This window comes from Mauremys reevesii, linkage group 10 (genome assembly GCF_016161935.1).
Source record: "Mauremys reevesii isolate NIE-2019 linkage group 10, ASM1616193v1, whole genome shotgun sequence".
NCBI classification, from domain to species: Eukaryota; Metazoa; Chordata; order Testudines; family Geoemydidae; genus Mauremys; species Mauremys reevesii.
Window position 1 is genome coordinate 73,610,137 of NC_052632.1, and position 24,790 is coordinate 73,634,926.

The 24,790-nt window shown below is 47.6% G+C and overlaps 1 protein-coding gene across 6 annotated transcripts in view; it reads left to right on the forward strand.

The window, feature by feature from the left end:
• The window catches only part of ELFN1 (extracellular leucine rich repeat and fibronectin type III domain containing 1), a 171,653-nt gene that overhangs the window by 95,870 nt on the left and 50,993 nt on the right, over nt 1-24,790 (forward strand). For 4 of the 6 annotated variants that reach the window (XR_005585842.1, XM_039493125.1, XM_039493123.1 and 1 more), the window contains one exon: nt 1,741-1,912. The gene's annotated coding sequence lies outside the window, so the exon portion shown is untranslated. Of the gene's footprint in view, nt 1-1,740; nt 1,913-5,805; nt 5,912-12,255; nt 13,109-24,790 lie in introns of those variants that run through there. The other 2 variants (XR_005585841.1, XR_005585840.1) reach the window with 2 other exon arrangements.

Consider the following 24,790-nt stretch of genomic DNA (forward strand, 5'->3'; position numbering starts at 1 on the left):
CAGATCTGCTCCCTGGGTGTATTCTGCTTAGGTTAGTACCAGTAATAAATTGTACTACCTTGAACTCCTACCGTCTCTGTTGCGCCCATCCCGCTGTGGCAGAGTGAGCTGGAAATAAATCCTATTCTGGCTTGCACGTCTTCAACAGAATTATTAACTAAGTTCCACTTGCAGAATCTAGATGCTGAGGTATATAGAGGTATGCGCTTCCATTGCGCCTTAATTACACCTAGATTAGGTCTCTCTTGAGTCAAGGTTACTGATGATGAAGCATGAGCTGGAAAATACCCAACATTACATTCAGATCCTGGTGGAATTTGCAAGGCCTGCAAATCTTTGTCCCTCTCTCCTAAGCAAACATGGTATGGAATCCCTGTGAGGTAATTAACATGGAATTCCCCTGGGTCATTTTTAAGGGCTGTTTCGAAAACGGAGCCACTCTTCAAAGTTTCTCTTGTTCAGCTTTTTTTCCATGTAAGGTGTATCTCTCAGATACTAGATTCATTATTCCAGAGTCGTTCTCATCTCGTCTATGATTTTCCTCACTGACATTTGCTACACTCCAAACACTGATCCTGCATTCAGATACCTGCCTCGCCTCGCCAATACTGGTTCCACTGTTGAAAAGCAGTCATTGCTTTTGAGTTATTGTCCTCCTATTTCCAGTTTCGATTTTAGACTTCCTAACTGACCTCCAAGTATCTGTTGCCTTTCCTGATACCTCTCAACCTTGTCTTTCTGATTGATTATCCAATTGTGTTCTCCATTGTTCTGATGACTTGCAGTTTGCCTGGTATATGTCACCGGCCTGCTCCTGCTCTGTAAGGTTAGCTCTTGGTCTTTCACAAGTCTCTGGTGTCTTCCAGCCTCTGTCCCATGTCCCTGATCCCTGTCTCAGCTCCATCCATCTCACAGATGCCTTTCTTTTGTCTTTTCTCCTTCGGGAGGAGGGGAGGTACGTTATCTCTCTAGAGCCCTGTCCACAATGGGATCAGGAAAGTGCTAGTTAAAACCATGTTTAAAACACAGTTGTTTCTAATGGAGTTCTAGCCCAATTTCTCTGACAAGTATGGATGTGGATTTTATGGCTGTATACAATAAAATCATACTGCAGACGATCCGGTCAATGGCATGGTTTGGCAGGCAGAATTTACAGAAAAAAATCACCATCCAGACAGGTCAGAGGAACTGTGCCAGAACTCTGTGAGCAACAACTGTATTTAAACATGCTTGTAACTAGCATGCTTCTGACACCACTGGATATAGCCTAGTACTTGTCCCAGGTCTGTCTGTCTCTCGCTGCCTGTCTCAGGTTGTCCATCTCTCTGATATTTGTTCTATGTCTGCTGATCTCTCTGTCGATCTGCCCCAGGTCTATCCGTTGCTCTGATGTTTAATTCACTGCCCTGTTTTCCTAAATCCCGCACAGAATGTGTTTTTCTTTCTGAAATATTTCCTGTTTTTATGTCTGTCCCAGGTCTCCTTTTAGCTCCAAAGGTCTCTTTCGATTTCTTCCTCCTCTAAGGGCTGGCTTGCTTTCCTGTTAATTTACCAGGTCCAACAGCTGATCTTGTTGCTAATTGATGTCCCCTCTGTCTTATGTTGTTTCATGTGGGATGTCGTTGCCATTGTGTCTGATCCACTGTTTGATAGCTCTGATCTCTCGGCGGTGACTGATCCATTGCTTTCATTGGCCCTCCTGTATGTCCCTGATGTATCTCATATTTTTTTTTCTTGCAGTTCAAATATTGGACTTGGTGACCCATCCTCAAGGATCCCTAATGTCGAATCCCCTGTGCCCATCAGCAAATGCACATGATGATTAGGCAACATTCATGACATCAGCCGGGAAAAATCCACTGAGCCGCAGCTTTCTGATGTCAGGAACCAGCAGTGAGACACAGGCACAAAGGTAAGAGGAGACTTTTTCAGTCACACCAAAGGAGAAAGGAGTGAACTGCAATGAACAGGCAGATGTGGGACAGCTGGGGAAGAAGGAGAAGCAGTGTACGGGGATCATACCGATATAACAAACCAAAAAGGTCAAATCCATTCTTGGTAGCGGTAAGGTACATGGAAACAGAGCCTGAGGGTGATTTGACAGCTTTAGATTCCAAAGGAGAAAGCTTGGGCCAGTTTGTATCCTGGCACAGATGCAGGCAGCAACCCAGATATGTTTCTCTCCCACTCCTTTCTGAAAACGCTGAAAGCCTGGGATTGTTCCCAGAAGGCCTCTTCTATGTGTGCAGTCTAACTATGGACCATGCTCACATCCACAGGGAAGCAATGAAACGATGAGCTGATTAGCTGTGTACTCTGCTTGGGCCTGCTAGGAGTGGAAAGTGTCATGGTGACAATAACACCGTAACCCACGTGCTTGGCTACATTGGCTGAAAACTGGGTGGCATCTACTGGGCCAGGCCAGTGTGGAATCTCAAGGAGAATTAAACAAAGCACTTTCAAAAGCATGCTGTGTGCTACCCTCTAACCCACCTGCATAATCACTGCATCTATCTCTGTTCACCAAGGGAACCACGTCCACAGAGTATCAGAGATGGCCCAGACCTCAGCCCTCAATCCATACACCCCACAAGTTTGGCGGTGTTCTATATTCAAACTCTGAGCCAATCTTCAATTGAAGGCCAGGTACAGTGGCCACTTTTATGAAGTCAGCCATTGCCATAGTTAACAAAAGAGTGGGGAGATCTCAAAATTATTGTCTCTGATGAGTTAGGGAAACACTGCAGACTCCCTTGCCTTCCTACGAGATGCAGCTAGTTGAAATAGCAGTCGAGAAACGCATTTGGCAAATTTTGCCTTTGTTATTTGCAGTTCTCAACTGCACTTAAAGGAACTCACAAGTGAAGAAGCAGCAGCATATGCATTATACATGAAGGTGGCCAGTCTGCAAGCTTCCAAACTGGTCATTCCAGTTGGTTAATAGGTAGCTGCACATGGCCTACAATACATACATTAGTTTGGGGTCAAGTACGTGTATTCACTGAGTATGAAGCAGCTAGAAAATGGACAGATCAAAGTGAATTCTTGAAATACTCATTCATTTTCCTCCTCTCTCTCTTGCTCTCTCTCTCACACAGTATTCAACCAGCTCTGCTGTGCAGTAACGGTGGATACATCTTGACTCGTGAATTATGACCCTTCTATCTAAAATGTGGCTTTTGGGGTGAAAGTTGGGTGCGCTTTTTTTAAGATTGAATTTACATTCTTTTATTGAATTTATGGATTACGGAACAAATGGTTTTTCCAAAACTGAAGTGCAGTATGTGCCTTCACCCCAACTTGCACAAAACTGTGGTTTTTCACAAAGCAGAAAGAGAACGTTAGGTTCACATCACCTCTATAATTTAGTTTTCTAAGATTAGTCTTTGCCATGTGTTGGCTGTTGAAATGTCTGGCTGCGGGGAGCTCTAGGAATTTTTGTGTTTCTTGTCTCCACCTCAAAACCATTTGAAAGGTTTTTCATCCATCCATTGAGAGAGATAACTGTTGTATAAAGGCACACAGTGAAGTACTCTTTTTTTGGCAGCGTGTAATTTTTTTTGCACTGTTATTTAAAATATGCTTTTTAAGAGGACAAAAGGGAACAATTTAGTGGAAACAAATTTGTATAGGAAAATGCACAGCTGGATTAAAAAGATTTTTTTGTGTTATTGCTTGGGAAGACAGGCGAATTTGAGCAAGGATGGAATTAAAAAGTGAGCTTAAACATTACTTAAGTGGGTTGTTGAGACTGAAGAGAATAACAACTTCAGGAATAAGTTTGCTTAGAGCCTCCATTTCCAGTAGAGTCAGGTTTATGGCAACTACCTTATTTTACCAAACTCCACTTTTTTATTCTTTTAAGTAAACTGCGCACTGGTGAAAGGTGTTACATCAGCAGCCCTGGAGACAGGCCTGGTTTATACCTAAAACGTAGGTCACCTTAGTTACGTTGCTCAGGGCTGTGAAAAATGCACATCCCTCAGAGACGTAGTTAAGCTGATGAAGCCCCGGTATAGACACCACTAGGTCGATGGAAGAATTCTTCCATCGACCTAGCTACTGCCTCTCGAGAGAGTGGATTTACTACAGGGACAAAGAAAGCCGTAGCCATAGCAAGTGTCTAGACTAGCACTATAACAGCGTAGCTGCAGCACAACAGCTGTGCCGCTGTAGTGTAGACAAACCCTGAGAGATGGTTATAGAGTCAGCAGTCCTAGGGACAGACAAACAGAAGTCCTGGAAACACACAGACAGAGGTAGAGGCCAGATGGAACCAAGAGGTAACAGTCAGTGATGGTAGGCAGGAAAAGATAGGAAAATTCCTAATCCAGGGGCAAAATTTTCAAAAGCACCTAAGTCCCATTTTCAAAAGTGACTTAGCCACTTAGGGTATGTCTACACTACCCGCCGGTTCGGCGGGCAGCGACCGATCCAGTGAGGATCAATTTATCGCATAGATGTCATAAATCGACCGCCAAGTACTCTCCCGTCGATTCCTGTACTCCAGGGCCACAAGAGGTGCAGGCAGAGTCGACAGGGGAGCAGCAGCAGTCGACTCACCACAGTGAAGACACCGCAGTGAGTAGGTCTAAGTACGTTGACTTCAGCTACGTTATTCACGTAGCTGAAGTTGCGTAACTTAGATCGATTCTCCACCCCGCTCCTCCCAGAGTAGACCAGGGCTTAGGCTCTGTTTAATTGAAAGTCAGTGGGACCTCAGCACTTAAATCCCATTAGGTGCTTTTGAAAATTTACCCCCGTTCACAAACACATGGCTACTGGCTAGGCATGACAGACAGACAGCAATCTGTGTATTGACGGAGACAGACCCAGACCCAGGCAGCGAATTACAAACATCAGTACTAAGACAGCAGGCCTGAGACAGGAAGGACAAAAGACAGTTTTGTTATCTCAGTTTATAAGCCCTGCATCTTGAAGGCATTTATATCAAAGACTCCCGCAGGGCTTTCTCAATTGACTGTTATAAAGTCTAATGTTGAGTTATCAAGGATGTAAAATGGAACTTGCAGCAAGAGCAGGATAAGGGCTTTATTCCTGCCACAAAATAGGAGAAAACAAGCGATTTGAGAATTATTAAGCTGAACAGGTTGGGATGGGTCTCTTCGGACACAACAAGAGATGGATTTTGCTCACTGCAGACTGGATAATCATGATGAATGGCCTTCCTCTCCCTCTGTCTGTTCCACCTCCCTTCTGCCCCAGCCTAGCAGAGCTGGCCAAATGCTGTCAACCTAGTGTCTGGGAACATACCTTCCAATGAAAGCCACGCATTGGCTTTGGCAAAATGTGTAGTCTCTCTTACCACTTCCTGCAAACATTCATGCAAGCAAGTTTGTATTCACAGGCTCTTTGCAGCAGGAAGGGAAAGTGCCACGAATATTTGCACAGATAAGTATTTACACAAGTATTAGCAGAGCCACCCTGAGAGCAGTCAGTGTCTTGGGAGTCATCCCATCAGAAAACAGCAAGAATAGCATGTGACTATTGCACAGCACAAGCAGGTGAATTTTGGGTAGCAAGTACAGGAGGCTGAGGAGTAACCCCTAGGCTGAGATGTTTGCATAAACCGTGTGCCAAATGATTTCACACAATGAACAGATTAGTAAAAGTCGAAGCCTTCTTGTGGGGAATTTGCTACATTCATCAATTAAATTGTTTGCATTGAACAGCTTTGCCCTATCTAGCTCCAGGATTTCAGCCTGGTAATTTTGCTGGCATAGAGGACCGGCGCCACAGCCATGAAATCTCACTGCCAACCTCTTCTTCCCCCGCTCTTTCCAGGCCATCAGCCGTGAAAACCCTGCCAGTAGCCCAGACTGCGGCCCTTCCAGTGCAAGCCGTTCATTTAAACTGAAGGATCTCTCAGTGACTCCATCTGCTAAGTGACGTTAGTAAAGGGAAGGTTATAGCACCAGTTAGTGCTGGGCCCTCAGAATATAACCTCTTTATCTATTGGGCCGGAAGGAAGGAGGCATGTGATTGGCTGCTGGAGGTTCTGAACCACGTAGGTGTCCTGGAGACCAGTCAGAGGAATAAAAAGGGCTGGCTAAAAATCGTTGTCCTCTGGCAGCAGCTTGGTAGCCTGTAGTGGGAAATGAGATGATGGGCTCAGTCCAGATGTCCCTATGTCAAAACCATCGCAGGTTTCACGGGGGAGACCAGCATTTCCCAAATTGGGAGTCCTGACCCAAAAGGGAGTTTCAGGGGGGTCACAAGGTTATTTTAGGGGGGTCATGGTAATGCCACCCTTACTTCTGCGCTGACTTCAGAACCGAGCAGCCAGAGAGCAGCAGCTGTTAGCCGGGCGCCCAGCTCTGAAGGCAGCACCCCACCAGCAGCTGTGCAGAAGTAAGGGCGGCAATACCATACCTGCCATCCTTACTTCTGCGCTGCTGCCTTCAGAGCTGGGCCCTCAGTCAGCAGCCGCCTCTGTCCGGCCACCCAACTCTGCAAGCAGCAGCACAGAAATAGGGGTGGCAATACCATATCATGCCATCCTTACTTCTGCACAGCTGCTAGTGACAGCTCTGCCTTCAGAGCTGGGCTCCTGGCCAGTAGCCACTGCTCTCCAGCTGCTCAGCTCTGAAGGTAGTGTTGCCGCCAGCAGCAGTGCAGAAGGGTAGCAGTATCGCAACCCCCCCCAACTCCTTTTTGGGTCAGGAGCCCTATAATTACAACACCATGAAATTTCAGATTTAAATAGCTGAAATCATGAAATTTATAGTTTTTTTTAAATCCCATGACCATGAAATTGACCGAAATGGACCAGGAATTTGGTAGGACCCTAGTCATAAGGGTCCCGCCTGGCCTAAAATTCTATGAAGTGACAAATACTAAATTAGTATTATTTAAGTCATGTATGCCCTATATATATAGGCCTAATTGTGTCCCATGCACTTCTGTAGTATGAAATTAGGCCACTACTGTATGCATCAGGAAAACTTCCAGCTACAGAGATCTGTTAGAGTGTGGGATTAATCTCTGACCAAAACGTGGAAACTCTACTATTAGAGACATTTAAAACCAGCCTGGACAAAGATGTGCTGAAGGGGACAATCCTGCATTGCCAGGGGTGGGGAAGGGAGATGAACTCCGTTTTCTCCTCTGTCACTTGAATGAGTGTGTGATCTGACATCCATATGTAAAGTGTTAGGGCAAATACCTGCCACTGGGGCATCATAGGTAGAGAACAGCAGAAACTGGACTTGCTGCTCCACAACCACCTTCACCGAGAGTTAGGGTTTCAGATTCCGATGCACATGCCTCATATTCTGCAGTCAGACTTTCTTTGCTGTCCGGATCAGACTCTTGTTCCCCCGCGTCTCGCAGGCAGGCAGTACCTGATGCCAAATAGGAACATGAAATCTCCCATGATGCATGTAGCCAAATATGCAAATAGCGTATATGGGAGAGGGGGCTAATTCCTTCCTGATATTCACAAGGAATCGGCTTACAGCCTGAAGCTCTGATTGCGTTTATCTTAGCCTGCCTAACAGTAACTACACATAGCTCCTAAAATTAGCCAGATCTTTTAAAAATGCAGCCACGCTATTGAACTCGCTGTCCTCCCATGGGAGCAAATTCTACAGCAGCCTTTATTGTTATGACCTGGCCCCTAGAAGCCCCTGCATGGACACACAGGTAAACACAATCCCTTCCCCCAAGAGGATGTTTACCTCCCTGCACCAGTAAAAGAGGAGGAGATGTGTGAAATCTTAAATGTCTGTGATGGGAAGCTTCTCAGTGCAGTAACCCAGTCCCTCCTGACATTCTGGTCCTGTGAATCAAACCTGGACAAGAAGGGTGTAACCATCATACTGGAGCCAACCACTCCGGCAGATTCACCGGCAGAGAGCCTGAGTCTGGCTGCGAAAGTGCCTCTGAAACAAAAGGCAAAGAGTCAATGCTGACAAGTAAAATTCAGACAGAATGGTTTGGCTGATCAGATTAAACTGCTGCTCCCACCTGGAGAAGGAAAAGCACATGGTCTCACACGGAGACCCACAACGAGACAGAGAATTTGTGGGGATTTCGGCACGGCATCGTGACCCAGAAGGGCACCATCCATAGCTCACCTCTTCCCCACGGCCTGAATCTTCCTCTGAGCTTTTCTGAGTTATTTGTTAAACCAGACTGCTTGGAAATTAGCCATCAAAGCACCTTTCACTCCCACTCCCATCCTCTGTGCCTCCCAGCCATTGACATTAACATCGGAATGCCTGCATTGGATTTGAATGGATTTTAATAACCCCATGCAGGCCTATATTAATAAACCAGTGTGAAAGGCAGCACGCAGCAGCTGAAAATGAGCCTCCTGGAAATGTGGCTATAAAACATGTACATTGGCCTGCCTGTGAGATAGACAGAAAGATACATATGGCGATAGAGAAATAGTCTATCTCATCTGTCGTCTCTCCCATCACGCTCACACTTGAGTATCTACCTTAGTCTAACATCTAGACCAGGGTAGTAAATAGACGGACTGCCAAATCCAGACTGCCAGAGGCTTTTGAAAAGACCCTGAAATCTTTTTATTTACTTGTTTTCATCATCATTATTATTTATTTATTTTCTCTGGAGACTGGACCTTGACTATACTTTCACCAAGAGATTTAGACATTGACAAAAAATAATTGACTACCCTTGATCGTGACTGTGGATACAGAGCCAGATTCACTTATGGCAGCTTCTGCCAGCATAGACCCTGGCATAGGGCTCTTGGGGGCAGAAAGTCTACTGGAGAAAGGTTGTGGTTGCACAAATCTGCAACTGTCCTTCCAACAGAGGGCACATAAGGGGCCAGCAAGGCCTGCTAAGTGAGTGGGACCAGCCAGGAGTGGGGGCATGATTGATTTGGCTAATGTCTGCTGCAGCCTCCACCATCTGGGCTATTGTGGCGCCCCCATAGGATGCAGAAACCCAGAGGGTAGATGGAGCTGGGAAACACAGCTGCCCTCTGCTAGTGGGAGCCTCTCCTCTATGGTGCAGCTCTCAGGCTGGCGTCGGGAGGTGGAAGCAGCAAGAGCAGCTCTGGCCTGGTGCCTGAGAAGCAGGATTGAGCTAGCAGTATTTTTATATTTGATGATTAATATAAAACGAAGGCCTTGGTTTAATACAACCCCATATGTCAGATGTTCAAATTAGATACAGTGTAACCCAGCTGAGATGCGGGGACAGTGTATAAAATATAACAGGAAGATTAAAAGGTGTCCCCAGGCAGAAGAGGATATTTATTTATTTACAGCCTGATGCAGTACCTGACAATTGTGTAGCGCCAGAATTGACGATGCTGAAACCTCTTCTGAGACTGTCCTGAGATATAAGAACTAAACGTGCCCCTGGCCTAGATGTGATCCTGTTAGCTTTCCTAGGGGAGTCGCCTACACTCATTGATCGGGGTGAATATAGGCTGCAGGATCAGCCTCTGCTTTACCACCTTGCTGATACCCTCCATTCTATCTTGCCTGCTTGGACTGGAGGGAATGAGGCGCCCTGTTCGAAGGCCTTGCAGAGAGCACTCGGATCTTGGCTTCTTCAGCTGCAGGCTTGTCACATGCTCTCCTGCGTCTCCTCTTCCTCTTCCGAGAGCAAAGTGCCACAGATTTGCCCCCTGTTCAAAGAGATGCAGCTTCTAGAGACTTCCAGGGTTGAGCAGTTAAGGCTGCTCTAAATCATGCTGGGGACGGAACTCGCCCCCAGGCCGGAACTAGTCCCTGGGCTCTGCAAACATGCTATAAAGTCACTTGTCCTGCACCAAGTGCAACTTCACTTGACCAGAAATTATAGGTCCTTGGTGGGGCCAGTTTAAAAATGGATGCGTTGCCTGGGAGCAAGGCTGTGGTGGTTTCTAGTTGGTATTAAATTCTATATATGTAACCAGTCTTGGCAAATAACACGCAGCTGTAAAGAGTGGTTTGGGGTGCCCAAGATGAGACACCTTAACTTTCTGAGAACTGGACCCTTTTAGGGTGCCTCACATTGGGCATCCCAAATCACTTGTCACTTTTGAAAATTTTGGCCCAAATGGGCCTCCTTTTTTTTTTTTAAAGACGAAACTGGCGCTAACTACCAAGTGGTATTAAAGAGGCCCATGTGCCCTAAGTAAATACAAAATGGTTTGATGTGTGGAAAGCATTTTCCATTAAGCTCGTTAGTACATAAAGAGCTAACAGTTTGAGATTATGGTTATAATGACAATGATTATTATTGCTAGTTTGCCTTTAAATGGTGCTGTTTTTACCCCACAGCTCTCTCTTTGGGGGAAGTAAATAAGCCTTATTAAGGAAGCCAGTCTTCCTCTACAATTCCTGCCTCTCTTTTCGTGTCTTCCTGTCTCATCCCTTCTATATTTCCACCTATCTTCTTTCTTCCCCATTCTTCCCTCCCACCTTACAGCCATTAGAGCAAATTTTCAAAGTGGGATTTTGATGGCTAGGAGCTTTAAAACTCCCTCCCATCATCTCAGCAGAGTGAGGCCTGGGCAGTGCTTGGATGGGAGAATGCCAAGAGAAAATCAGATGCTACTGGAAGTGTTGTGTATGGAAGTGCAGTCTTTCCTCTGAGTCTGGACTGAACTAAGGCTCCAGCACTGGGTTGTGGTGCATGGTGCTGCAGGAAGATGCTGCCTGTTGGAGGATATATAAAATCTAGCAGATCCTTATCACTTGTCGACACTAACGCAACCATGGCAATAGTAACCTCAGTTTTGGCCCCATCATAACTTGAGTAATTAGTAAATTGCTTCTTGTTTATTGATATTCCCCTCCCATTTTAATATGACACAGTATTCTATGTATGATGTGGCTGTTCGCTGGTAAACAGCTGCTGTGTTCCACCTAGAGGTGGTCGCATGTCTGTGGTGAGTGGAGTGATCTCCACACATGCACAGTGAGGGCCGTTAAAACATTTAGGCTGACTTTGAGGTTGAGATTTTTCAGAGCCACCGTGGAGAGTCAGATACCCAGTCCTGATTAACTTTAATGGCAAATCCCAGAGGCAGCTTTGAAATGCTCAGCCTTAATGCTTGCAAGTAAAACGCTACCTACCCCCTGTTTTGAAATGTCTGTCTGTCAGGCAGGAATGGTGTCTTTTATTTATCTGTAAAGTACCAGGCACTTACGACTCTGTAGAAATAACAGAAAAGGTGGAAGGATGTGCTTGCCAGAGTATTACATGGTATTCCCTTTACTGAGTGTAAGAATACCTGTAATACCGTGGTAATGATAATTAACTCGGTGTATGTCTTAGTAACCCAAAGTGCTTGGAGATGGCAGGGATTATATAAAGGTGAGATATTATTATTCTTTTCCCCTTTGGTTGTGCCCCCTCCCTGACCTCATGCTAATGGCTGAATAGAACAAATTGGAATGGGTGGGACCAGCAGGCCTAGAGAGGGAGAAATGGGAAATGGATGGAGCAGACTTGTCCTCCATCATCTAGCTCATGGCAAAGTCCCACATGCTGCTCCATGAAATTAATACTGAATAGCATTCCTCCCCACCCCCGTCCCCACCCAGCACAACAAATGCACTGTGTATGAAATGCATTAATTCAATACTACTAGCGGCAGGTCACTGCCTGTGGATGAGCAAATGACGAGGGAAGCCCCCCAAACCCACTCCTTCCAAGGTCGAAGGACACTGTTGCATGGATGTACGGGGGAGATCGGAGGGTGGGGGCATTTTGTGCATTGACTGCTTTGAGTCTTGACCACTGGATGTTAAACAAGTCCCTGAAGTTCTTGGAGCCACTGCCTGGCTCTCTCCTGCCGTACATGCAGTGAGACAGTTGGGAAACACTTGGAGGCACAGTATCCGACCCTGAACTGAAGGGGTAGGCAGAGTTGGGGGAGGGAGAAAAAGCAGCTAAGTTCTTCCAGTGCCATCTTACATGTCAGCCAGCAGGTGGTGCTCCATGGAGGTTTCAGACTGTACAGAATGCCAGCTCCGCAGGGTGCTCCACCGTGCTACCAATGTGCTGTCTCCTTCCAAATGAGATGTTGAGGGATAGGCCTTGGGGGAACTCCCATGCAGTCTAGATAACTAGTCAATACAATGGTGTAAAGTCTAGAATCTGTCCTTTATTGAGGGTGTTTGCTGCCCTCCTGGATGGGAAAGAGAAAGGAGTGGGGCATGCTCAGAGACAGGCGTTGGAGCCATAGCAGCAGGTCGGATGCTTCTGCCTCATTAATCCTCCATTGTCAGTAATGGTTGTTGTATTGTATCCGTCAAGGTGTTCCTGTATCACCCGTGTATCTTCGGAAGCCAAGCTGGCAGCAATCTCAGAGCAGGGGAAAGTCAGTCCTGGAGAAAACAGCTGAGGCGGTAACAAGAGAGGGGAACCTGTCAGGAAAGGGGAAGTGTGATGGAGGTGCACCAGGCTGACACTTTCCCAGTGAACCTTTTCTGCTTTCCACAGCACTGTGTCATGGTGTCAGATTCAATACGGCCAGCCCCTTTGGATACACCGGGGCCATTTCACATCATTTAGATGCAACATCCTCCAAATGTCTTTTTTTTTTTTTTTGCGTGTCAGCCAAATGAAGAGTGAGTTATGCAGGCCGACATGTGTGCAGAATTGTCACAGCTCTCAGTGAAGGCAGAAAATCCCACTCTTGGCCACCCACCAGCTCTCTGCTGAGCACTACGGTTTACACCTGTCTGATCTGGAGCCGATGGTGGCCATTGCGGTGCTTAGGCAGCTAATCAATTGTTTAAGCGATGCAGGCGCACAGACACAAAGGTAATGGACTCTGTGTGTGTTGCTTGTATCTCTACTGCACCCTAGAAAGAAGGCATTGGTTATCTTCCCCACCCCTGAAATTCCATGGAAACCACTGTTCTTTGTCTGTCTGATAACCACTCTCCTCTGACTATTAAAATAGGTTTGAGATGGGGATTTTATAGCGTCTCTCATACTTCAGTCAACCAACGATCTTCACATAGTAATGATTTCAGACAGGCGGTGGTGCAGAGATTGGATAGACATATGCAGCAGCCATTATGTGCTTGGTAATACTGTGCATATAACCTTGGATCTCAGCAACAGCCCTTCCTGACTGGTACCAGGCCACAGAACCCAGCCAATGATTCCCGCATCTGGCCTGTAACTTTGAGCTTTGCTAGAGCACGTCTTTTAGAAAAACCTCCAGTCTTGATTCTGTTCGGTCTCCATGCCTGGTCCTAGGAGAATGCCAACAAGGGGGCCATGTGGGATGGTACGTTTTCTGAGGCGTTTACTTAATTGCTGGGATCTGAAGTGAGACAACTAATTATTTCACATAAGCCAATAAGCAGCCATCAGATGACAGTGTTGTTGTAGCCGTGTTGGTCCCAGGATATTAGAGAGACCAACTGCGGGAGGTGATAACTGTTATTGGACCAACTTCTGTTGGTGAGAGAGAGAGAGGCTTTTGAGGTTACACAACGCTCTTCTTCAGGTCTGGGGAATATACTCACAGTGTCACCACTCAATACCAAGTGGAACAGATTGTCTAGAGTAAGTAGTGAACACATATTTCAAGGGACCACTCAAGGTGAAGTGGCCCGTTAACACTCCTCCGGTCATAGGGGGAAAGGAAGCGGGAGGGGGAAGGCAGCTGTGGGGAATTGTTAGTGAGTTATAATAAGCCATAAATCCAGTGTCTCGAGACACTGCTCCTGCAAATAAAGATGGGTGCAGTTTGGTGGGATTTAAGAAGCCTAAATCCTCTCACACTGACTCTTGATGAAGGAAGACTTGTAAACAACCATTTGAGGTGGAAGTCCATTCTGTGCCACGCCATGGCTACGTTATAGCCATGTGATTCTTTCGCTACTGCTGCAGTTTGGTGGGCACAAATAACTGTAGATACATTTTATAACACTTGGCGTGTCAGTGTGGCTGATTTGCTGGTGCAATCCAGGTGCATTCAGTTGGATACCTAAGTGCCATAAAATGCATCTGCAGTTATTTGCAGGTGCAAAGATGCAGGAGCATAATTGCAGGTTGCTCCAGAAAATTGGTCCCTAAATGACCTACAGCGCACCAGCAAAATTGTGAGAGTAAAATCTGAGGTCTAGTTAAGGTCAGGCTGGAAATGAGGCCCTGTATCTCATTACCAATCTAGTTCATGATCAAATATAATCGCAGGGCAGGTCTTCACTACCCAGATTGGCGGGTAGTGATTGATCCATCGGGGATTGATTTATCGCATCTCATGTAGACGCAGATAAATCGATCCCCAAACACACTCCCCGTCAACTCTGGAACTCCAGCTCGCGAGAAGCGGAAGCGGAGTCGACGAGGGAGCAGCAGCGGTTGACTTGTCACCGTCCTCACGGCCAGGTAAGTCGACCTAAGATACGCCAACTTCAGCTATGCTATTCGCGTAACTGAAGTTGCATATCTTAGGTTGACCCCCTCGTAAGTGTAGACCAGGGCTAAGAGCAATGAATCCAGAATCTAAGGTACAGTGACCTTTAATTGTAAAAATGGGATTGAGAACGGAAAATATCAGGATCTAGCCTTTTAGGAAAGGGCATTTGGAAAGCGAGCTTAGAGGGTTTAGCACTGTAGAGTCAATTGGGAAGTCTCTCTCATGTTTACTCAACCCGTAGACAGGTAAAATTCCTATTGACGTTGCTTGAGTAAGGATGTCATGGTGTGACCCTTAGAACTAGGTGTCTAGAGCTAAGCAGCTGGGATTCAGAACTCCAAGACCCAGCTGCTGCCAGCAGGACCAAAGCAGTACAATGAAGCAGGCGAAAGCTTTTCTGCTGAAATTGCACTTCATGTTGATCTGTCTCTTCAATTCAAGACACTTGTTTTGAAAAAAAGAGTCAAAGGTCAAATTCAAAGGGCTTTTTTCACTCCAGTTCAAAGAAAATAACAGCCTGGAGTTTAGTTAGCAGTGAGTTCTCTGACAAGTCCTCAGGGCAGCCCTTTGCACCGTTACCAAGGAAGACAGGCTTGGAGAGCAGAAAAGGAGGGAGAGTTCTGCATGAAGTGTTTTGGGGCTCACCTCAGGTGCCTGCCACCCCTCCACAGCTATTTGGAGACATCCTGAATAAAATATTAGTGATCCTGGGGGCAGATGAGCGTTGCTGAGGTTCTTATTCTTAATACAACAAGCACAGCTCTCCTTTCAACTCTGAATTCTCTTCAACTGATCTTCTGTGTTTGGGATCCATTGGGACCCAATATTGAGTGGTTTGTGCTTGAAAGAACAGCACGGTAATAATGAAGTTGTTTTCTTACCCTTTGTATTTTCGTCTGATAAACTGCACATCCCATCTTCACTTCTCCTGCCTGTCCCTAGCAGCCACCAATCCCTGAGTAGGTAAAAATGGCTCTTTGTGCTGCTGGGCAGGAGTGAGAAAGGAGCCAAAGAGATCAGAACAATCCGTATGAGATCATGCAATCGTGTGTGTGTGTGAGAGAGAGAGAGAGAGATCCACAGCGGGCCTGGGTGAAGAGAACGATGAGTGAAGCCAATTTAATTTCCACAGCCATCTTCCATCTCGAGGATCTCCCAATTTTTTCTGGGATTTCAAATAACATCTAGGATTGAAAGGCAAAATTTCCAGCCTCCTCCTTTTCTATTAGTATTTAACTGTAGATGCTCAATGGAGAAAGACTTGGGGTCAATTAAAAAAAAAACCTCTCAAAAGTCCATGCACATTTCTGTGCACTGTTTTTTTAAACTGTGGGCCTTAGTCATTTGATCCCAGGTCACTGGTTGTCAGTTCCACCAGCTAAATGCCGTGCCCATGACCATTAGTCATTACTCACAAGATGAGGAGGCTTCTCAAAGATAAAGGGCCTGAAGCAGCAGTTGTCACTCAGTGTAAATCAGGAATAACTGCACTGAAGTCAAAGGAGTTACACTGGTATAAATGAGATCAAAGTCCATGTCTTTAAACTTCTGGCCTGGGGTTTGGCCCAGCACTAGTTAATGCTGTAGCTCAGAGGACGCTCTAGTAATAGATTCAGATAGCAGGGAACATTAAGGCCATGTCTACACTACCACTTACGTCGGCAATACTTATGTCGCTCAGGGGGTTGAAAAAAACCTAAGTTACACTGGCATAAGTGGTGGTGTGCACAGCGCTATGTTGGCAGGAGAGTTTCTACCGCTGCTCATTGGGTGTGGTTTAATTATGCCCATGGGAGAAACATCACAGCAAACCAACCACCTTCTGGTACTTTCATAAGCCATAGTCCATGAACGTAAAGAGAGAACTGAGATCTCAGTGGTAACAGTGGGTAGAACGAGGGGTAAGGTTGGCTCAAAGAAGATGCAAAACCAGACTGCTTGGATTAGCGAGACTAGCACAGTGAGGCAGGGTGGCTAGGCGTTGTAGTGACACTCAGATCCCGACTTGACTTCACAAGTGGCTCCACCACATGGCGTTCCATCTTTTCCTGTATGAAGAGTCAGCATCAGCTCTGTGCCTCTATGGGTACGTCTGCACTTCATATTAAGTCCAGGGCTATGGGGCCCAGGCTTGTGGACTCAGTGTTCCCAAGCCCATGCGTGACCATCCACACTGCATTGTAACCCTGGATTGCTGGACCCAGGTCTCACCGATGTGCTAATGCATCCATGCCGCACTATGCGGACCTTCTGACTCAGGCTCTGACTCCAACCCCAAGAGACTAAGACCCAGGTCCCGAGTGCTTGCCAACCTGAGTCAGGCTGATTTATTGTGGACAGAAGGGGGCCTTGAGCTCAACCCGGAGCCAGAGCCTGCACTTAGTGTGTAGTGTAGACACATTTTAAGGCTCTTCAGAGCTGGACCCCTGACATTATCTCTTCCTTAAACTCCTCCAAGAGCCGTGCCCCCAAAAGTCACTCTTGCCTCGGCTCCCTAGTCCCACTCCCATCTCTATGGCTTCTTCCATATGCCTGGAGCCACAAAATCAGTCTCCATGTATGTTCTTCCTTTCCCATGTGTTGTCTTCTACGTATGTCCTTCCTCATGGCTTTGTAATGACTGGTCTTCTTCTATCACCCTGCCCTTCCCTCCCGCTCTCTCGCTCTTTCTCTCTCTCAGGACTCAAGTCTATAGTTAGTAAGTTTATCTTTTCCCGTCCTTTCCTTTCTCTGACCACCCCCTCCTGCATCTCACAACTTTACACCCGCCTTGTGCTGCTGCTCCTTCCGTGGCCTGATGTCTCCTCCTCTGCCTTCACCACACCCGTAACAAGTTCTCATCTTCTTCACTGGCTCTACCGCTTGACGGGAATAGTCATTCTTTGCCCTCATCATCGCCACAGCCTCAGCAAATCCTCTTGCAGGACAAAGATGTGATCGTGGTATCATCAGTTTCCCTGTCCTGAGCAAACCATGGCCACGTCGTTCCTGAAAGGCCTGTGGGATTGGTGGTAATAACAGCCAGGAAGCTTTTTATTTACCGTGACCTTTATGACATTACTGTAAATGCATTTTGGAGCCTGAGATGTATAAAAATAAACTGCAGGGAAATCAAGACAGCTAATTAGCAAAAGGTTACTGCTGGGCTCCCTGACTGTCAGCCCTTTTGAAGTTCTCCTTCACACAGCCTGATGTGCGTGCGATTCTCATGCTCACTTTAATAACTGTCTTGGTTACCACAGTGGCGTCATAGCTAGATGTGACTCAGCAGTTGTAAGCCCTGTGAAAGGCAGCCCGCCCTCGATACAAATGTCCTATAACCTCTCACTTACCAGCATTAGAAGAGATTTAATCTTACAAACTGGTGCTCAGCATTCACCTTCGGTTTGCTCACAGACCAATCTGGAGTATTTGGTTAATCCCTTGAACAGACACTGCCATGTGGAAACTAGGCAATACTGTCTCCTGATCAACCTTCTCAACAGGGACTATGAGCTGGGGGGAGACAAACTGAGGCCAGAGAGCTTCAGTCAAGCCTTTCACATGGATCCAAGCCTTCCTCTTTGAAATGGGCCTGCCAGCAGCCTCTAATGTCACCTGTTCTGTTTTTCCACAATTATACAAGATATTCCAAACCTTCCTTTGGATCCCCTGCCTTCTTGCCTACTGTTCTAGCCACCACTGGCAAAGCTATACTTCAGACTTTCTCTCTGCATGCCAATGGCTGAGGTTTATAATTGCGCATCCCATAAGCAGGAAAGGAATAGTCATCGAGGGCCTGATCCGGAGAGGTGATGAGCCCTGGGAGTTTGCCTGAGTGAGGACCTCCGGATTTGCCTCTCTGACTTTAGTGAGAGTTGCAGGTGCTCAGCACCTTTTGGGAACTCGTGAGCAGATTTCATTAGTCACAGTCACTGGACACTTTCCCCCCCTAACTTGTTTCACTCTGTGGATTGATGGCAAACAGTTTGCTGGGAGCATAGGATACATAGGAGCCATCAGCATTGTTTGTTTGTGATTGGTCAGACAAATCACATGGTATCATTTCTGTTCCCTGCCTGATTGAGCCCGCGGGCACTCCCAACACGAATGCACACACGTGCAAATTTAAAGTTGGGTGTCCACGAACACTGGTGCTAGTGAAACTCCATCCCTCAGAAAGTGAGCCCACCAGGGTAGGGACACAGTGGCAGAAGCCATTCCCGCCACCCCCCGACCCCCAGCTTTATGCCTTGTCCTCCCTGTCTACATCTAGAGGGGGGTAAACTTTGCTTGTTAAAACACATTTTCTGGCAGATCCATCAATTGTCGCCACGAGATTAAGGAGCAGGCTTTCTACACAGCTCCATTGCCTTTGTGCCACCCAGAAGGTGAGAAACTGGCTGCAATAAGCCAGCAGAAAATTCTCCTGTCAGAGGGGAACTCTCTGGCAGTGCAGATGTGCCAGGTCAAAACCCTGGAAGGGGCATGAGGGAGCGGCTTGGCATGCTATCCTCCACAGGTGCAGTGCATTAAATCCCCAACATCTGTGAGTCAAGTCAAAACTGCTAGGAAGCAGCTCAGGCTCTCAGGAGGGTGTGAGAATCAGGGAGTTGGAACTGTTCCCACTCCCACCCTGCCCGAAGTAGAGCGGAGGCACAGGAGAGAATCCAGGCCAAGTCTCTAGTTAAGGGTGAAGGTTAGACTCAACAGGACCTTCTTGGGGTCTATCTGAGCAGCCCAGCATTGTGTGTAAACAAGGGAAGCAGAGCCTGAAAACTGGGCAGGGGTAGTTCCTCTATCACAGCCTGTGGCTGCTGGGAATGCAGTCCTTGGAAAGGAAATCCCAGACACTGCTCAGCTTCTCCAAGCTACTCCGGCTGACCAAGTCTGTTCGCAGTCTATTTCCCATTGTCACAGAGAAACATTCTTAAATATCCATTAGGGTTGCCAACCCTCCAGGATTATCCTGGAGTTTCCAGGAATTAAAGATTAATCTTTAATTGGAGATATACCAATCTCCTAGAACTGAAAGGTCATTGAGTCCAGCCCCCTGCCTTCACTAGCAGGACCAATTTTTGCCCCAGGTCCCTAAGTGGCCCCCTCAAGGAGTGAGCTCACAACCCTGTGTTTAGCAGACTAATGCTCAAACCACTGAGCTATCCCTCCCCCCTAAAGATTATGTCATGTGATGAAACCTCCAGGAATACGTCCAACCAACATTGGCAACCCTATATCACATATGACTATCTCTGGGCTGTGTGTCTAACATCCTCTGTCAGATGGAGAAAGGACTTCTCTGGGGGTGGAGAGGAGAACAGCCTCCTAAGAGCCAGAAATAGTACCAGCCACAGTGATTATTCCAGTGTGGCCCAGGGGAGACTAGCCCAGCCAAAAGTGTGTTTAAAATTACAAACTATCATTTTAAATTGTAATGGGTTTTCTGGTCCCGCTTGCAGGCTAGGGAGCTCTGTAGGGAAGAATGTAGCACGAAGTGGGTGAATTGGGCTTCTTTGGGGAGCAGCCTGTTTTGTCTCTCTCTGTTTTGGAGTTCTTGTGTGGCGTTGTTCTGAATTCTAAGAAATAAAGGAGGGTTACTTTGCATCCTTCCAGCAAGAATATTTTATGTTTTTATATAACTTGTCTGTGTATATGCCGTGAATGTAACAGAGAGAGGGACTGATTGCTAAGGGAGAGGAGTCCAGGACTAGTCCTGCGTTGCCATACAGAGGGTGATTGGATAATGAATAAAGGTAGGGTGGGCTAGCTAAGGGGGCACTGTGCCCTGGCTGGGGACTTTAGTGAGGGAGTGAGGGGGGTGGAGTTTTGTACATCTTAGGGAACATTGATTGTAACCGGACATTGGGGAACAGCCAAGTAACCCTATGACTTCGTGTTTATATCTCTTCTCCATCCTCCCCCACCCCCTGTCTCTCCACACCTGGCGTAGTGCTCACTTCTTGTGCCATGGCTACCGCTGGAATGTGAGATCATCGGGGCAGGGACTATAGCTGCCTCTCTGTTAGGAAAGAACCCTGGACAATTAGGACATGAGTGCTGTAGAAATAGCAATGATAAAAATCTCTCCCTCTCTCCAGACTCTTTCACTTCCCCCTCAGTCCTTCCTCCTCCCCTTGCCTCTCTCTCTGTTTGTTCTCTTTTCCATTGCTCAATCCCCCTCTCTCCTCCTCTTCCCTTTCCTGATTTTTATCTTTCTATGCCCACCCTGCAGGTTTCTTCTCCCTTTCCCCCTGCCCTTTGCTCCCTTTTTCCACTTTCTCTCTTTGCTTCTTCTCTTCCTCCCTCCTCCTGTCTCAGCTTTCTCCGCGTCCCTCTGCTGTTTCAGCGTCACGCGTGCTGCTGGCATTGCCTCCTCTGGAATGTTAATTTACCTTCTCATTTCCTTATAGAACTTACACCACATTCGTGTGACTTAATTAAACAAAACACAGTAAAACCAGGGAAACCAGAAAGAGACACAGGCAAGCAGCAAATTTCCCGCTCTCCGAAGGCTCTGTCTGTCTCTAGCTCTGAGTGCAGTCCTGGCACAGCCTGCTCACAGCGCTCAGGTTTGCGCTTACGAACCTTCTGCATCTCTTGACTGAATTTAACTCATTCCACCGAGACCCTGGTACAGTAGCTCCCTTTCCTGCCAGCTTTCCTGCCTGAACCTGTGGCTGGTCCAGCTAGTGAGGGCAAACCTCAAATAGTTCTGTGGTTTCAGTCAGACAAGCCCTAAGATGTTTGGACGCTCCTATAAGCATCCCATTTCTCTCTCTCCGTTTTTTTCTTCTCCATATATGGTACCATCCTGAGTCTTTCCTTCTTCTGATTCACAGCTCTCTCCTTTCAGCCCCCAAGAGGTCTCCCCCCGCCCCCAGATTCCTTTTCCAGACACCCAATTGGTTTCCTTAGCCCCTCAACTGTCTCTTCCTAATTTTAAGCAGGCATCCACCTTGACTCCCTCGCGCCTACCCCAGCCAACTCCTTGCCTTTGTTGTCATCCTGTCAAGGGCTTCCAGGTTTCCCACTCCCTGCTCGGATCAGGGCAGATGCTCTGCTCCAGACTTTGCATTTCCCAGACCTTTCCCCCGTGGTCAGAGACATGCCAGAGTGCATGGTGTCCCCTCACCTCACAACCCCAGAGCTTACAAGATTTGCAGACAGAAGCTGACAGAGCCCAGTCTGAAACACGGGGTGGAGTTAAGAGGGCCTGGGGGGACATGTGTATGGAGCAGGCCCTGCTGCGGTAAGGAGATATATAGGGTACCAAGCCACTCCAGATAAATAGCCAAGCACTGTGCATGCCCTGTGGAAAGAACAAGAACAATGCATTGGTCACAGTCACTCTGTAGAACATGACGAGGACTTTTTACTGTGACCTGCTCAGCCCCAGGCCCTTGAGCTAGAGTATGTTTGCACCTTCCCTTCCCCCGCAACCCCCAACTCCAGTGCGGGTGCCAGAACCGTCTACCCCCACCTGCACAACACCCAAAATGGCAGCTTGCCCTTGTGAGTGTTGTTCCCTCAGCTTCGCCTGTGTGGCTGGCCTCTCTGAGGGACTCTGTACTAACCCAGCCGCTCCCTCGTTAGCTTGCCCCCCTCCTCCTCATCTGTCGTTCTCTTCCTCGCTGTTGTCCTTTTTCCCATATCCCCAGCTCCATTTGTACCACTAACTCCTTTCACTTCCATCTCTCGCTCCTTTTCCTCCCCTGTGTCAGTCTCCTCTTTCTTCCCTCGTGGGTGTGGGTGTCTCTCTCTGACCCTGTTTCACTTCACTCCTCTCTGACTGGCTCTGTAAATGTATTCTGTGAATCCATCCCTGCCCTCCAGCGAGCCGCTCAACTGTACATCTGACAGTTAAAGTGGGTCAGTGAGTATGCAAGGAGGCGGCCCAGGGAATAGAGACAGGAAGCAAATACGAGAGATGGCGACTGGCACGTTACAGCGTGAGCTGAGGGGAGGGAAAAGAGAAGGGGAGTGAGATGAGGATGCTCTGAAAGTTAGGATTTCAAGGTTTTTTTTTTAAAAAAAAAAAACAACAACTGTACTAACTACGATTAATGAAATCCTGGCACTCGGGGCCCTCGTCTTAGCTGCAATGGAGAGAACTGACCCTCGGCGTAACATCAGCCCTAGGTACAAAGCATTCCAAGGGCTATTGAAAGGTGTGGCTGTGTCATGTTAATGGAGGTTAGTGTCACTGGGAAATCCCTATATCAAGAAAACCTGCTGGAGAGGGCAATGCCTGGTGTTAATGCTCAGGCTCCCATGGGCGCCAGGTTTGTATAATTTTTGGTGGTGCCCAGAATGGGTCCAAGCAGAGCCGTCCCGTCCATAGGACGGATCAGGGTAACTTCCCCGGGCCCCGTGCTTTCGGGGGGGAGGGCATGCTTCAGGGGGATGCGGGGTCCAGGGCAGCCTGGAGGGTTAGCAGAGGGCCTGGCGCTGGCAGCAGTGAGTGATCCGGCCCCAGCCTGCCCTGCTCTGCTCCGCCCTGCTGGATCCTGGCATCGCTTGGGGGAGGGGTTTGGGGTAAGGGGTGGAATGGGACGGGGAGGGGTCAGAGCAGGGGCGGGGAAAGGTGGGGTGGGGGTGGAGCAGGGGCGGGAAGAGGCAGGGACGCTCACTGCTGCCAGCGCCAGGTACCCCGCGTCCCCTGAAGCACGGGGCCCCCCCAAAGTTCATGGCCCGGGTAGGGTGCCCTGGTCCATCCTATGGATGGGATGGCTCTGAAAATATAAGCCCAAATATTGGTGGAGCTGGTCCCACGTTCCTGAATATTGGTGGAGCATGGGCACCACGGGCCCATATAACTCGCCACCCATGCAGGCTCCTGGTCTCACACTGCAAGCTGGCTGTCTCCAGGCCAGGCTGCTATCCAGCCACATTGAGAAGGGCTGTCTCCATACACTGTACCCTCAAGTGTCCTACTGTGGCAGTGGGTCAACTCCATGCTTCTAACCCTAGTCCCCTCTGATTCCTAAGGGAGAGAAGTGCAGGACTAGTCCTGCGTTGCCATACAGAGGGTGGTTCGATAATGAAAAAGGGTAGGGTGGGCTAGCTAAGGGGGCACCGCGCCCTGGCAAGGGACTGGGGGGTGGAAGGCTGTCTCTGAATTGAATTTCTAGCCCTAGGCCAATCCCCCTTCTTTTACCCCCAGTGCTGCTTCCTTGGTATTTGGAAGAGAGATTTATGTACCGAGGCTCCAGCATAATGGCTGGGTGATTTTCATGGTTCTGAGGATGTTCTGCTCGTTCTCCTTGGAGTCCCTTCAGACGGTTCCTCTTCTGAAGCTGAGCTGCAGACTTGGCAGATGTGACGTAACGCCAGGGAAGGGGTGGCTAGGGCATTGGTGACCGTGGTTTTGGATACAGTTCCTGCTCTTTGAACATAAGAACATCTTTGGATGTTTTGGGTGAGCAGTTGGGGTATTGAGCAGGCCAGATTCTTCTCTCGGTTACACCAGTTTAAATCCAGAGTCATTCCACTGAGTGTCATTGCAGATTTACACTGGGTGTAGTTGAGACCGAGATTCAGCCTGATACTTGAATCCATTGAGTTGTAAATATCTGATTTTGAGCCCAGTGGAATTCTAGGGTTTGTCTGGTTTGATGTCCCTTGCTGCGAGATTGTGGAAAGCTAGCTGAGAACATGGTCCTGGCCCCTCCTCCTTGTTCCTGGGCTCAGCTGCTAAATCATGTTTCTAATATTACTTTTGCATGCAGGCAATTGCTGCACTATCCATTGGGAGGTTTGGTAACTGCAAATGGGAGGGCATAATTGTGACAAAGAGAAGGTGGCTGATGCAGAAGGCAGAGGAGGTAGTCTACTTGATAGTGAATGAGAGAGGACGAGGGCCGGCCCACAACATTTTGGCACCTGAGGCGGGGAGCTCAAATGATGCCCCTATACCCCCTGGCTTGGGCCAAAACTTTGAAAGGTCTCAATTCTGCCTTCTTCCTGTTCTATTCCTCTCATGGTACTGCTCTGCTACCTACCCCAATAAAGGAGAACTAACAACTTAAAATGCCTTGTTCAAAAATTTTAAGTAACACTTAACTTTCAAATGCCTGAACAGCAAATGTAACTTTTCTTGTCTGCATAGGAAACACTGGCATTTTTATCTGCTTGAATAATCAAAGAGGTGCTTTCCGTGCCTTCTTGGTTGCAAAGATTTGAACTGCTTCCTGCTGAAGGTCCACAGTCTGAGCCAGCTCATGCGCTATTGAGATGGTTGCAAGGCTGACCAGCCTCTCCTGTGTCATTGTGGAGCATAGACGTGTTTTTATTAACTTCAGCTTGGAGAAGCTGCGTTCTCCACTGGCAACTGTTACAGGAAGTGTTAGAAGTATGCGCAGAGCAACAAAACCATTTGGAAAGAGAGTGGTCCTCTTATTTGTTCACATATATTCCAGAACAGCCTTTGGA